The 5,774-nt window shown below is 28.5% G+C and overlaps 1 non-coding gene across 1 annotated transcript; it reads right to left on the reverse strand.

Moving 5' to 3' along the window:
• Positions 1 to 348: 348 nt before the first annotated feature.
• Positions 349 to 421, reverse strand: TRNAK-CUU. The gene has a single exon. It is a non-coding gene; the product is annotated as a tRNA-Lys (tRNA).
• Between the last annotated feature and the right edge of the window lie 5,353 nt (positions 422 to 5,774).

Below are 5,774 nucleotides of genomic sequence, written 5' to 3' on the forward strand. Positions count from 1 at the left end.
CTGTGAGAGTGAGAGTGAATTCCGATACTCTCTCTCTCAAATTCAACATCATCACACTCTCTCTCTCTCTGAAATTCAAACTGTGCACTGGAATCTTTGACCACCTTTAAAGATTAAACAGATTTTAAAAATTAAAATACATTTTTAATTAGGGTTAAAATTGGAATTTTATTAAAGTTTGGAGATACAGAATGAAATGCTTGGAGGTGGAGGATAAAACACCCTAAGTTTAAGTTATTGCACTAACATGATCCAGAAGTGAAAAAGATGGAAAAGCCCAGCCCATAAAGAGTTGTTAAAATACAAAAAAATACAAAAGTGTTATTATTAAATAAAAAAACAAAAAATCGCCCACCGTGGGGCTCGAACCCACGACCACAAGGTTAAGAGCCTTGCGCTCTACCAACTGAGCTAGACGGGCTTGTTGAGATTAATTAGTATATAATGTAATTTTACTTAATAACATAATTTCTTAAATTTATGATATAATTTCCTTTTATTTAGTTATGTGTACAAGAAAGCTGTTGTAAATACCCACCACATTTTAAATTCGAGCGATACGTGGAGTACACATTTTTCATACTTTTTTCATATATTCTTCCAAATTTATACAGTTATTTTTCTTTAATTTTGAAAATGATATATTGAATATAATTACACTAAAATTAAAAGAATAATTAGTTATATTTTTAATTGAGAAACATTTAAAAAAACTAAATATCTAAAAATTTAGTTTTATTTCAAGTGATAATAGCACCGGATAATCTGATATGATCATATCATATAATCATTTCGAATATTTGTTTTTGTTATTGCTATTATTGTGGTAATATGTTGCTTGTAATTAACAGTTTTAGTATATTTACTATAAAGCGTGTTTGTATTCTAAAAAAATAGTGAAATATTTAGTAAATATATGTAGCTGATTATTTTAAAAGAATTATTTTTCATTTATTTTTAAAATTTAATTATTCAGCTTTTAAGGTGTGAATTATTTATCATTGTTATTCCGTAAATTGAAAATTTGTAAGGGAAATTGTCTGTTGTTAAATTTTTTATTTATTTAATTTTCAGTTCAGTTGCATATTTTAAATGGATGTATTACTTCATATTTACTGTATATAAATACACATTTTTATATTTCACAAAACATGCTAGTATAATAATATATACAATTTCCTATATTATATAACTTGTAATATTTATTTTTCATTGATTTATACTAGTTGAATTTGTGACCATTATTTTATTGACCATAAATTGTGTTAAAGATCTTGTACAAAAAATATACGAAAGAGAGGTTTAATGATTGTTTTAACAAAGAATAATATTATTATAATGTCAATTTTGTGAGAGTTGTTAGAAAAATACTATAATATATAGTCAAGTCATTAGAAATTAAATTGACTTGAATCAAGTGTCCTTTTAAATAATACATAAATATGATGAATTATTACATTTCTTGTTAACGAGACGTTTCCATTTAAAAAGAAATATGACATTTGTGATTTTATAAGTGAAAAGATGAAAGTGATTGAGCATCTTGTTTAATTAAGTCATCCAATTAAAATGTTAGAATGATTTTGAAGTGTTGGTGATCATACTCATGAAATTACTCTATGATTCAAAGTCATGGTTGTGATTTGGTCTTTGAACTTATACAATCATTCTCAATATATGGTCCTAAATTTGTTATTGTCATATTCAAGCTTCAATGTAATGCCTTTATTTATCACCTTTAATATGTTTTTTATCTACTATGATCACTAGATTTCATAACTACGAGATAGTAGTCTTCCTCTTAGTAAGAAACATACAATCAATAGTATAAGAAATTTTCTCTCAAACCTTATGATGGATGTTAAATGTTTTTACTAAAAATAAAAAGATTGTTCATCTAACCAATTGTTTAGACGATTTAAACATGTGGAGTTTTTCTAAATTCACAAAGTAGGTTATTTGTTTATGATGACAAATATGTATATTTGTAAGAATTTACCTAACACTCAATCACTAATAATGATAAGTCTATCCATGGTCATCGGGGAGATACAACACTAACGAGACATCAATCCAATCCACATAAGGGATTGACACCATTTTCAAGCCAAAACCTCAAGACATTGAGTCTAAACAATCTCTCTCAATGATGAGTTTCTTTCATATTGATACACTTCTCTTCAAGAAAAAACATTTATCACACATTGTATTTCTTCCCTTATGTAAAGTTATATGATGAGTCAAATCTTATGAATGAATTGTTCAAAAGTTCTTCCTAACAAAGACTTTTTAAATAAATATGTCAAATTCTCACATGAATGAATCTTTTGAATTCCCATATCACCATTTCAATTGAATAATGCACTATTGTCTTCATATATGGTTGTTGATTCTATTTTTCTTGATGATAAACCATAAGTTGTTGCACATGTTGAATTATAGACCTTAGCCAAACATATTCATGATTTACCTAATGTAATGTTAAAATTTATGCATGATTTGATGATGTTGTTATGATTTGTTTTATAGACCACCATGAAATTGTTGTGCCACCACATATGAACAAATATTTTGTTTAGGAAGATATGATAAATAATATTTATTTGTATAACCCATTAGATATGATTTTAAATCATTTGGATAAAATAAATCCATATTCATAATACCCTTCAGGTAATAAAATACTTATTTTACTTTAGTCCAATGTCTTCTTATAGGTGAAAAGCTACATCTTGCTTAACAAATTCACAACAAATGCTATATTAGGTTGAGTATAATTAACAAGATACATTAGTGTTTGATGAGGTTGCTCCAACCATGGAAGTGGATTGTAGGCAGCTGAAAATGCAAAACAGAGTGGACAACGGTGATGCAGAGATGAAATAAGTGGTGCAGGTGATGGTTGAAAAGCTATAAGTGGAGATGAAAACTAGCTCAGGCGGTCTTCATTAGAAGGAAGCTAGGTGGAGAAGGGAAAGCTCAAGATAGAGGTGACTTTTGGTCAGAGTTTGGGTGTTGGAAATTCTTCAGCAAAGTAAACTCTCATTTATCGTCAAAAGTGCCCTCATACAATATGATAGGTGTGCTTTTATAATGTTTTCAAGCCAGCCCATGTGGTGATCTAAAGGTGGCTGATAATCAACATGAAGAATGAATCAAAAGCCACGTGGATGTGTGTAAAAGCATGTGCTAGAAGCCTGATGTGCATATGAAACATGTGCTGGACAATTTGCTGGAAAACGCTTTCGTTGAGCGGTAGGAGTTGTGTGCTCAATGCTACCAATTGAAACTTCCATGGTTTTGGAAGCCTTCTACCCTTTAGCTTATGATGGTTTGATCCATGATGGCTTCTTGGATGCTCCTCAAGTTACTCTTTGTTATTCTTCAAGTAAATGGTTTGTTGACTAGTTGATGGGCTTGGACCCAAGTCATCAGTGTTCTTATAACACTAACCTACAATACTAAGATATGGTACTTTTGAACCAAAAAGTTCTTTGTCATTTTCTTGAGGTCTAAAAAGGCCTTTATCAACAACTAACGATCTCACAATCATTAGAGTGCATAATAAATGTGACTTGTCCATATAAAATATAAAACCTTTTAATACCTTGTTATGTAAGTCTATTGGTGTAAAAAAATACCTTTATTTAAATGCATAATTTATAATCCCAAAACTTTGTCCTTCAAAAACTCTTTATCTCATATTTTTTTCTTTAAGCAATCAATTGTCTTTGTAAGCTCATTAGGACAACAATGTTTATGTCATTTACATCAATAACAATTATGGCAAATTCAATTTTTGATCTTTTGCATTTAAGTGCAAGGACAAGTAAGATAATTTTTATACTCTTCTTTTAACAAATACTCGGTAAGACAATTATACTAAATACATCTTGATTATTTTAATCCATAAAAGGACTTATTCAATTTTATTGAATAAATCCTCTTTAGTACTTTCATTGTTGAACAAATTAAATCCTTTAGATAATTTCATATCATTCTAAGGAGAATCATACATATAAATTGTAACAACATCCATTAGATGTATATGCAAATATTCTTGTATGACTAAAAGTCAAAAAACCTTTCGTTTAACAAGCAAATTTAATCATGCCTCTATTGCATCATTCCATTAATAGCCAATCATTTATTCATCTACAATCTTCAATAATCATTGGTTATTGATTCTCGTAGTTGTCATTCATAACATTCATTAGTATATATGTGCAGAAAGTCTCGTTAATGTTGACTTCATTTTAATTTCATATTATCTTATTCATGACATAATTTATTGAGATTTCATCTAACAATTGTAGGTACCTAAGGTTCTTCTATAACTGAATCCTTAATTATGTCAAATAAATATTTTGAGCTTCCATCTTTTAAGTCATATTTCCTTTTAGCTCATTTTCTCATTTGAGGGTTTTTATCTTTGAAACTAATAGCTTACCATGCTTCAAATGTGTTTTTAGCACTAAGAGGCCTACCATGACATACACATGTTATTAATTAACATCAATTTTGTTTAGAGCATTAACAGGTGGTATATGTGATTTAGTTAATCTTTCTGTGTCAATAAAAATATCTGATAATTGATTAACTAATTTTGTAAATGAATTATCCTTTGAATATCCAATTCACATTCTTTTGTATGAGGATTAAGACAAGATAATGATAATTCATTCCAACCAACTTCTTTTTTCAATTGTTTTCTTTCTCACCCTCATGTTGGAAAAAACTTATTTATCAAAATGGCAATCAGTAAATCGAATTGTAAATAAGTCTTTTGTTGATGGTTCAAAATATTTTATTATTAATGAAAAATCATATGTAATGTATATTTTCAAACGTTTCTAAGGACCCATCATACTCCCTTATGATGGGAAATTGGAACATATACATTATATCGAAAAATTCTTAAATAAGAAATATTAAGTTATTGACCAAAAACCAATTGCATAATAAAGTATTTGCATAACTTGTTGGCTTGATGCAAATCAATAATACCATAACATGCAAAAATGCATATCTCAAAGAAGTCATTGAAAGATGAGCTCTCATCAGTAATGGTTTTGCAACCAATTTGAAACATTTTACTGATGATTTTACAACTCTATCTTGAGTGTGAACATGTACAATTAGATGTTCAACTTCAATTCCAATTAACATATAATACTCATGGGAAACATGCGATGTAAATTCACCAACATTATCAAGACAAATTTTCTTAATTGGATAATCTAGGAAGTGAGTTCTTAAGTTGACTAGTTGAGCTAATAACTTACCAAATGTTTGACTACGAGTTGATAATAAAAAAATGGGTGACCATTTAGTTGATGCATCAAATAAAACCATGAAGTATCTAAAAAATCCATATGGTGAGTTTATTGGACCACAAATATCACCTTGTATTCATTCTAAAAGTAAAATTGACTAATTTCTAATTTTTCTGGTGATGGTCTTATTATCAAATTTTCTTTGTGAATATGTAGTACATGAGAAATCATTGGACTGAAGTTGTTTTTGACTCTTAAGTAGGTATGCACATGAGTTTTAATTTTGTTCGCATCATAATAGATCTAGGATGACCTAACTAATCATGTCAAATAAGGAATTCATTTTGATTAGCAAACTTTTAGTTTATAATGACACACATTTCAATTGTAGCAATATACGTGCACTACAAGTCATAAGAGAATGTTGATAATTTCTCTAACACACACTTTCTTATTCAACCTAAGTCTAGTGATATAATTATATTACATATCTCCTTC

This window comes from Vigna radiata, chromosome 9 (genome assembly GCF_000741045.1).
Source record: "Vigna radiata var. radiata cultivar VC1973A chromosome 9, Vradiata_ver6, whole genome shotgun sequence".
Taxonomy (NCBI): domain Eukaryota; kingdom Viridiplantae; phylum Streptophyta; class Magnoliopsida; order Fabales; family Fabaceae; genus Vigna; species Vigna radiata.